Here is a 10,107-nt window from a genome sequence, read left to right as displayed (position 1 = left end):
GCTAGTGCAGAGGACAGCATCCACATGCTGTCCTTGTAATTCTGCCTCTCCATTGCCTCTGTGAACAAGAGTTCCTGGGAGTAAGCTAGGTCCTCAAGGCTGGCTGACTGATTAAAACTTCAATGATGTGGAGAAGCTGGAATGTTGCAGATCTTAGACCCTAGTTACAGTTTATCTGGGGTTATCTTTATGTTGCTAAATAGTTATTTCTTGCTCCTTTCTGTATCAGACCTAACATTTTAACAGACAAAAAAACCTTTTGGAACCTATTAACAAAACCCTAGTTTTCCACCAATCAAAGAGCTAAAAGTGTTGTCAGATAGCATCTAAGACCTATAGCGAAGTCTCCCCTGTCTTGCTTTAGCCAACCATCCTTTGTATCCACCAATGTATTTGAAAGGTGCCTTGATTTATGGCTTTTCTTTTTCATGTTACTGTAAAAAATTCACGAAATGTCTTCCTATTGGAACAGAGAATCTGGGACAACCAAAATCTATGTTCTCTGGGCCAACCATCACCACTCGTCTCCAGAATAAATTCTCGCTTTTCTTTGAGGTGAGGACCGTCTTTGTATTGGTAGTTATGACTCCCAGTGTGGGCCTCCAAAGGTACACTTTTCACAGCAGGAGTCACCTATTGGAAACAAAGTATCTGCTACTGCTTGGAAGACACTGGGTGCTCTTTCCTCAGGTAGGCTGTGGTTGAGTGTTCTCTGGGGGCTTTCTCAGTTCTTGATTTGTACTAACGGTCAATTTGATTATTTTGAGTTGGTTATTTAAAGAACGTGTTTAGTAGCTACTTTTTTTTTTAAAAAAAAATTGCTTCCAAAGTATTTGGTTTAAGGCATCTATTTTGCTTTGAAAGAATTTTGACTCAACATTCAGTTTCTTGTTTGCTTTCAGATCTCTGAGGTTATTTTGAATGTTTATTTGTGAAACTGGATAATAGCCTCCTCCTTCTTGTCCCCCTCCTCTTCTCTTTTTCATTTCCTCTGGACACTTTTCCCATGTGGAATCTAAGCAATGAGGGCATGTTTGGGGTGGTTTTGTGTTTGATTGGTTATGTTAATTCAACTTGCAATTTTAAAAAAAGTAGAAAAATATGGCTAAAAGTACAATTCCTCTAAATGGGAAACATTTAGTACCTCCAAATTGGTTTATTTTGTACACAATTAAAAATCCTGGGCAATATTTTTTTCTACCCATAAATTTCGGCCTCCTTTAATTGGAATGTAAAATGATCTTTAAAAGAAATGATATAATTACTAATTCATCATAATAGCTCAAAAAACTACAAGTGTAAAGGAGAAATAAAAAATAAATTAGAAAATTTAGATATTAAAACTATAGATGCATACATATGTAAGTTCTGAAAATAATGCTTTACTCTCATCTTCTCTGACTTCATTTCTTCTTTCTTCATTTCCTAACAGCAAATTATATATAAAAGGAAAGGACTATGGCCCATCTTAAGATACTAAAAATCCCCATTGTAAAGGCCACACTACTTTGGTAAGCTATACTCACACTTGGATCTGTCTTATATTTTTCCTTGAGTGGTTTTTTCTTTTAATCCTCATCCTTAAGCCTCCATTTAAAATGTCTTTATTATTTAAGCTAATCCTAAAATTCCTATCATCATTGAAGTCACAAATCCTGGTTTGGTCTGCACTAAGTTCTCTAGTGTTGAGAGGAACTCCTCAGGCTGCTAAGGATGACCACATAAAGCTATGTCTCTGCCCCCTCACTGCTAAATACCTGAGGGTTTATAATGAGGTCCATCTTCAAACATCATTTGTGAGTTTCTGTCTGATGCTCAGCTGATCTACCCTGCTAAGAATGGCTGCATATTACTTTGTGTTTCTTTGTTTCTGTTTTCCTGACTATTAAATATATACTAATATTTGGTTAAAAATAAAAATCTGATTTCTAACAGGCCTAATGTCATTTCTACTGGTGTTATTAACAGTTGGTACATAAAAAGACACTCATTAAAGTTTTGAAAAATAGTACATTGTCATCCATTTTCTTTCATAATGTGGCTTTCCATTTGGTTTTTCAAACTAAATCAGGTATAATACCAATATAATAAAACAGATGAAGATAATGTCCACAGATGGGAGCTATTAAAGGCTCATCTTTCCTAGAGTTAGAACTAGCCATTCTACATGAAGTAATAGCTATACCATCAAATCACTTTGGAATGTACATACACACCACTGTCTTCCACCAACCAAAGGGTAAAAATGTCATGAGCTAACATCTGAGGTTTATAAAAGCTTTATTCTAACTCACCTACCTGATGTTTCTGCCAATGTATTTTAAAAGTTTCAATTTATGATTTCCTTTTTTCTGTTACTACAAAAACTTCATGAAACCATTACACATTGTCATGTTGCTTGGGGATGACCTGGATATGTGTTCCCAGGTCATGGTCACTACTACTTGGCTCCAGAATAAACTATCATTTATTTCCCATGAAATGATAGCTGTGTTTTTGGAGGCACAGAAAGGCCATCAAATGAAAGAATATATCCAACTGAATTAAAGATACAACTCAAGTGTGCTAAAATAAACTTTACTGTCTTCAGTAGTATGCCAGGCCCTATATACTTTATTATCTCATTCCTATTTATTATTCAGAACAACCTGAGAAATGAGGGCAGGAGGAGCTTACTCTTATTACTATAAGTCCAAATATATTGACAAGAAATAAGTAACATGAGTATACATATTTATTCAATGAGAGGAAGCATGAAAGTTACCATGAACATATATGAAGCTTTGTTTTCTACCAGAGCTCCAAATTGGGATACATGGAATCCTGAGTGTGAAAGAAAAGCTACAGCTCAGGGTGCTAATCCTTAGTAAGGGAAAGAGAAGGTCTAAGACGGTGTCCCATAAGCCATATTTAGTTCTCTAACAACACAGATACTTCACTCCCTCCACCCCCGTATCTTATCAAATTAAGTGTTAAAATGTTCCTGTGTACATGAACTCTGTACCCACGGAGTACCCAGAGAGAGCTAGGTGCCATTCATGTTAGTTACAGGCGTGTAAGCGCATTGACAAAGGGATCTATCTGTACGTTAAAAATCGGTTTCAGTCCCGTTTTGTGATATTGCCACAGCTATCCTCTCTGAAGACAATTTAGCTATAAAACAAACAAAAAACTGAACAAGCTGACTTGATAAGTCTGAGAGACCCCCACCCCAGTTCCCCCTAAGGCCTGGAGAGCTGAGGAAAGGGACATCTTAAAATAGCCAGAACCAAGTCAGTTCCCCATTCCCAGACAGGGTGAAGTCAGAAGTTTTAAAAGTACAAAATCAGGCCGGGCGGTGGTGGCGCACGCCTTTAATCCCAGCACTTGGGAGGCAGAGCCAGGCGGATCTCTGTGAGTTCGAGGCCAGCCTGGGCTACCAAGTGAGCTCCAGGAAAGGCGCAAAGCTACGCAGAGAAACCCTGTCTCGAAAAACCAAAAAAAAAAAAAAAAAAAAAAAAAAAAAAAAGTACAAAATCAGACTGTCTGGTGGTAGCTAACCACGAGACGCCCCCCTCCCCCGAGATAACATGACCAAATTTTGGATGGGCTGTAAAACTCCTGACAGAGCAAAAAATAAGATAAAAGTCCAAACTCAGGAAAACTGGACCAATCAAGGGTGGACCCGTACTAACCCCCTCCTCTCTGAAGAATTCTGTGGTTTTTGCCTTCAAAAGCTAATCTCCCCAAGAAAGAGGAACTCTCCTCCCTGCCTCGCTGCGCCAGGCACTGCGGACGAGGGTTCCTTGCTAGCTCGTATTGCGCCAAGAAGTAAACCTTGCTATTGCATTCTGGATATATCTGGTCTCCTGGTGGTCTCTTTGGGGGTCCTAATCTGGGCATAACAGTCAAAGGCCCAGTGTCTCGTTTATTAATGAAACACTGATCGAAAACCTTTATACACGCAAAGACAATGCTCAAAAATCACACAAGCAGTAATAGTATCTTGCGCTCCTCCACTCATCCACACCCCTCGAAAACGATGGTCCTATTTTAGTTAAATAAGTTTGGGCGGGAAATATCTTTATTGCACCTATTCATTTTGCAGATGACGACGAGAGGACCCAAAATATAGCCAGGATCTCGGGGTAATCAGCTCCACAGAAGCAAACTCCAAAGATCCACGGCATTTCCGGCGAGGAACTTCTACGTCACCGGAAGAAGGGCCGGTTGATCCGCTTCAGGAAAGGCCACATTGAACATGGCTGCCACGCCGGGACGTAGCCACACTCAATAGGGACACAGTGGGTCCCGCCCAGGCCCATCCCCCGCGACGACACTATTTCCGAAGGCTCTAGAGCCGGCGGAAGCGGAAGCGCTGCAGAGGTGGGGGCGGCAGGAAGAGTCTGTCGCGTTTCTCGGTCCCTCTCAACCACAAAAACAGACGGAGGGCCGGCGTAAGTGAGCCGCGGCCAGGGAGGCTGTCGCGAAGGTGGAGGTGCGCGGTTGTGGGCAGGTGGAGGGGTCCGGGGCTCCCACCGCCCAGACCCTCACTCTCGGGCGCTGGAGCTCTTGGGGCCTAGAGCGACCGAGGAAGGAGCGTCTGAATATGCAGTTCTGGCCTTGCAGGCCTTAACTTGTAAGGCGTCCAGCCCTCTATTCCGCCATGCAGAACCTTCTCTGGGTCTCGGTTTCATCGACCAAGTGGGAGGTTTGCCCGGGCTTTGCGGCCCCCTCCCCCAGCGCACACTCCGGGCGTCACAAATTCAACGATTTTAATGTTGAGTCGTTTAGGCCAGTAAACTGAGGGACGCCTGCTCTCAGCCCGCCGCTGAGGAAGTTGCTCTAGTTTGATGCGGTTAATTCATCGTGTCACAGATGGGAGACGCTGGGTTTTTTGTTTGTTTGTTTGTTTGTTTTTGTTTTGTTTTGTTTTTTTGTCCCAATGTTGCTGTTTACTTGGTGGATATTTTAGGCAGATCCCCTCATTGTTTTGAACCTGGAATTTTCTCATCTGTCAGAGCAAAATGTTGGCTGAGACACTGGCTTGCAATCGCCTTTCCCACCCCCACCCCCGTCACAAATGGGAGATGAGATAGGGCTTCTGTAAATCTCTAAGATTTTTTTTTTTCTGGAGTTGGGAGACATTGGAACATGGAAAGCACATACTATGCAGTACAGACTGAGAAATGTCTATTCTTGTAATTTTAACTTTTGTTTGAGAATTCCATTTTTTAGGTGACTGGGAAGACTCCATCCCTCTCCTCAGAATTTGTGATGTTGCAGTTGTACTGTTTTTGGGAGAAGGGTGTTGTAGTGCCTGTTGTAGAGCGCTATCCTCTAAGCTAAACAGCCTCCAGTCCTTGTCAGGGCATCTATGGCTTCCTGCAGAAGACCCTGCAATTGGGCCTGCTGTCTGTTGACATGCCTTCACGATGGGGGTCCTCATCTGAGATTCAGGACTCTGCCTCCTGTACCTCGTGGCCATTTGTATGTAATTCTGCGCTAATCGCACACGGTCTCTTAGTAGGGAGGTACTAAAGTATATAGTCTGGAAAGGTTAGCTGTGAGGAAGCTGTCATCCATGCCCGGTAAAGACTTGCCAGTCTGGCTGCTTTTGAGTATACCAGGCTTCTGTAAGTAGCACCTCAGTCATGCTCTGTACGTAAGCCTAATAAATACATTAGTTCCCTAGGGTAAACTTCGGTGGAATGGTATCTTAGTTTGTCACTGGGGCCTCCTAAGAGAGATTTATGTCTCCCCAGGGGCAGAATTCAGACAACACTGTGTGTGTTTAAATGGTTGTGTGCCTGAGGTACACATTTTATCTTTTGAGAAAGGGACATAACAGAAGAGAAAAACTAGTTTTCACTAAAGTTAGGTGATATAAAAATGGGTCTTGAATTGAAATTGAAGGCCTAGATCTGTGCTTCAGAAATGGTACATTCTGCCTCAGTAACAAGACAGTATATCATTCTGGTCCTCATTTTCATTATTTGTAGAATAAAGGGTTGAACTAGATAGATTCCTTGCCCTTTTCATTAGTGTAGGTTTGCCCCTCCCCCTCTTTTAGATCAGACAAGTATGGTGGATGGATGACACTTTTGTGGCAAGAAAGTATATCCTAGATAGTAGATACATAAAATGCTCTGTGAATATTAATTAGGTGATTTGCAAGGTAATGTAAACTGAAGCCAACAGAAAATAAAGAGGCATTAGAAACCTCACAGGCAGGAAAGACCTTGGCAATGTAAGACCATTAGGATGTTAAAAGGAGATCATTGTTCCATGTTTATGTTTGTTTTTTAGGGCGATGATCTGTCATTTGATCTTAGTAAATGGGAATGATTGAAGTAAGAATTATCTCTGAGGGTAAGCCACTCGGGAAGACTTTGCTGCCACCTTGTACTTACCAAACAGTAAATAAATGAGGGGATGGAGGAGCAGGTAGATGCTAGTAATCAAGAGAAAGGATTCATTTCAAGAGAATTACCATCGATTAGATACAGACCGAGATGTTGATTCAGGTCCCTGCATTTTCGGCTAATTTCATGATAAGTTACTTTAGCTCTCCTCTGTGAAGTACTAGTATGAAACGACTGTGTGTTTCAGAGTCCTCGAGTGAGATGAGGAAAAAGAGTAATTACTCCTTCCTAATTAGTAGTCTGTGATAAAGATGCTGACAAGATAGATCAGGTAGAGGAAGATTGTCAGTTCAGAGGGCTTGAAGGAGTCCAGGAGGTAAGATATTTGTAGGCACAGGTGATTTCAGAATTATGCACCATAGTTTTCAGTAAAATTTATTATGGAAATACACAATTAAAAGAACTTAATTACAGGCATAGGAATGTTTGAATATTAAAGCTTAAGCCAGGCACAATTTGGGGAGCAACGCAAACGAATTTGTCAGGTTATTATAGTGTCCTTTTAGCTGAGGACATGGCTGAAGGCCTTAGAGAAAATATATTCTAGAAAGAACTGGTTTCAAGGGCACTGGCAAAGAACTCAGGCTTAAGACTGTGCTTGGGGTGCCCAAACAATATGGAAGCTTCCTATGCTTAAGCTCTGGTAAACAGGTTTCTGTGGCATGCTAATGGACTACCCAGGTGGCTGTGGGCTACTGTGTGGAAGCCTAGCTTTGGGAAGGATGGTATGATCCGAATTCTAATAGAAGCATCCTGAAGCCCAATCTTTAGGCAATGGGGTGTAGCTCTGGAATGTGGAGAGACAGCTGGAGTGGCTGAGGACTGCCAATCACAAGGTAGGTTATGTAGGCCGGGAAGTTTGAGTCTTATGTGCTGTGACAAGTGACTTCCCGATTGACACTCTGGTTCTTTGTTCATCTGAAAGAGCCTCTGGAACTTTATTTGTAACTCTCTTGGCATGGGAGTGGGAGAGAAGTGCCACTGCTTGGTATTTCAAAATACCATCTCCACATATTTCTGTTTATGTGTTGTTAATAGTCAACTGTCCCTCACCCTCATGACTCGGCTAGGTCTCCTCCAACTCATCTCTTCTGCTGCTGGTAACTAGACTCTCTCTTTTAACCTGCTATTCCTTAAGGAAAATAAAGGCTGGTCATGGCTAGTTTCCTTCCATCTTTACTTGCTTTTTAAATCCCTCTTACCTTGAAGGCAAAAACATGATAGTCTGCTTTTGTATCATGAATTGCTTGTTTTTTTCACATGCAGGAGATGCTCAGCATAGCTCAGCCTGATATTTGATGTAAATGAGACAATGCCCAGTTGAGTTCAACGATTCTGTTATCTTTTGTCAATATGCACTGGGCTAAGGAAAAATAGAGGAGTCCTTTAGTGAGGAAGATTTTTTTTCTCACGAATGTTTCCAGAGGTACCTGCTTGTATTGGAGAGGGGTTCCCCTTGCCTATGGGCCCTCCCTTCTTAACCTCCTGATGTAAAGATCTGTCCCTTATCCTGGCATCACCTCAAGTCTTCCCTTCACCAAAGGCTTACAGCCTTTCTTACCTGAAAAGTATGTAATTAGAAGAACACATGTTTAATTGTAGGCCTAATGTCAGAGCTGTGAATACCCTGTGAGTCTTGATAATTTGGATTTTTTTTTTCTTTTGTGTCACTAGTTTTTGGTTTTAGATACAGATTATAGACTAAGTAGACTTTCATTGGCTTGTCAGACACACCTATCTTTCGTATGATATATCTCTGTAGTTTTGAGTTCTAAACAAATGAATTTTGTAAACTTCAAGATGAATTGATTTAGAATTTTAAGCATACTTGGGACAAATACGTATTGCAAATCCTAATTGGTCTTAATAATAAAAACCTGGAATCGGGGTGAAAGCTGAAAGCTCAGAGACGCAGAGCAGCCAGCCACTAGAGAGACTTCTCACCTCTATGGAATCCTCAGCCTGAAGGGAGCTGGGTTCCTGTCTCCTCCCCCCTTATAATCCTCTCTCTGCCCTGCCATATCCCTTCCTGTCTCCACCTCTCTAGTGTGGATTTTAAAGGCCTGAGATCCCAAGTGCTGGGATCAAAGGTGTGAGCCACCGCTGCCCGGCTCTGTTTCTCTTTTAGACTGGATCAATCTTGTGTAGCCCAGGGTGGCCTTGAACTTCTCATCTTTCTGCTTCCTCCTCCCAAGTGCTGGGATTAAAGGTGTGAGCCACCACTGCCTGGCCTCTATGGTTAACTAGTGGCTAGCTTTGCCTTCTGATCTCCAGGCAAGCTTTATTTGTGAGAGCACAAACAAAATATTACCACACAAATATCTGGGACACTGGGGATTACTAAATATGGCTCAGAAAGAGCACTGCAAAATAAGAGTGCACAATCAGAGATACAGTCATAAGAGGAAGGGGCTTTTAAGTGCCGGATGCAGTGGGGGAAAGGAGGAAGGGCCGGAGCGTGTCATCTGAGGGCTGTCAAAACTCTTCAACCTAGAGCATGTGTTCAGTACCTGGAGGATTGTTCTGAACATCTGGGCAGCCCCCAGGTAAACTGGGCTCTGCAAGTTAACAGTATTTTAGAGCTTTTGAATGCTGGAGATAGGTGTTACATGTGTTTTTATTGGGCTAACCTCTAGTAGTAGTTACTGATGTCATTCTTGGATGTTGTGGTAACAAGCTGCTCATAGGAATGTGAAATGATTAGTGGATGCAGATGGAATAGTGGATTTATTATGAGTGAAGACTTGTTGCCTGGAGGTGAGATAAAGACTCTTTCCTGGCAAAACAACAACGAGTGTGATCATTAGATCATTACACAATAGCTGTGGAGTTTTGTTATGTTCCATAGAGTGCAGATGAAAGGAGACGTTTTCACAAAACCACTAAAATTTAAATTGGATTTTGAAGGCTAATTGATGGTTTTCTAGACTAGGAAGAAGGGGTAATAGAAGGGGCTGGGGGAGGCTAAAGGAATATGACTGTTCTAGCCAGAATTGATAACATAAAAAGAAAATTCCATGTTTAGAAAGCCGTCTAGATGGATGACGGTCTTACTGAAGTGTACCAGGGAGTCACAGGTAAGGGTTGGAAGATGGGATTAGAAAAGTAGCTGAGGCTGGATTCAAAAGATCCTTACTCTTTAGGAGCCACGGTTCCTTGGACACTGATTCTTTCCTTTTCTTTTTTCTTTTTTAAAGAACTCCCATAAGCACAGTGAATCTGAAAATCTGAAATAATTGAGGTGAATATGAAATAAAAAATAAGTTCCTTTTTCATGTTCAAATGAGCTTTCATTTCCTAGAAGTAACCATTGTTAATATTTTGTCAAAACAGGCATATATGTCATTTACTCTTATCTAGATAAAATTACACTTGAGACTTAGTCTACACCTTGCTTTTGATTTTAATTTTTAACTTAGTAAGAAATGAGAAATGTATTGAAAAGGTAGCTGTAGCTTTGGTGTAAAATGTGGTATGATAAGCATTTATTCAATGAATTGCCCACTGCAAGCCTGAGCTGTGGTTGGCTTTTTGCTGTAGGCTCTGATGGTACAGTGCTAGGTCCCCATAGAAAGCTGTTAGTCACCGTAGCCTACATGAGGATTGCTAGAGTCCCAGAAGCCAGTGGGAATGTATGTAAGAATAGTATTGTGGAACAATGGGTGATAGCTCATTGAGTAGTCAGGGAACATGAGAGATCTGG

General features: G+C 41.6%; 1 protein-coding gene across 8 annotated transcripts in view; it reads left to right on the top strand.

Moving 5' to 3' along the window:
- The first annotated feature begins 4,127 nt into the window (after window positions 1-4,127).
- The window catches only part of Fbxo38 (F-box protein 38), a 48,400-nt gene continuing 42,420 nt past the window's right edge, over window positions 4,128-10,107 (top strand). For 2 of the 8 annotated variants that reach the window (XM_076555353.1, XM_076555350.1), the window contains exon 1: window positions 9,607-9,645. The gene's annotated coding sequence lies outside the window, so the exon portion shown is untranslated. Of the gene's footprint in view, window positions 4,478-6,288; window positions 6,352-9,606; window positions 9,646-10,107 lie in introns of those variants that run through there. The other 6 variants (XM_076555348.1, XM_076555349.1, XM_006985163.4 and 3 more) reach the window with 6 other exon arrangements.

This window comes from Peromyscus maniculatus, chromosome 19, assembly GCF_049852395.1.
Source record: "Peromyscus maniculatus bairdii isolate BWxNUB_F1_BW_parent chromosome 19, HU_Pman_BW_mat_3.1, whole genome shotgun sequence".
NCBI lineage: Eukaryota > Metazoa > Chordata > Mammalia > Rodentia > Cricetidae > Peromyscus > Peromyscus maniculatus.
The sequence above is the reverse complement of the archived record's forward strand: the minus strand, read 5'-3'. Positions and strand labels throughout refer to the sequence as shown.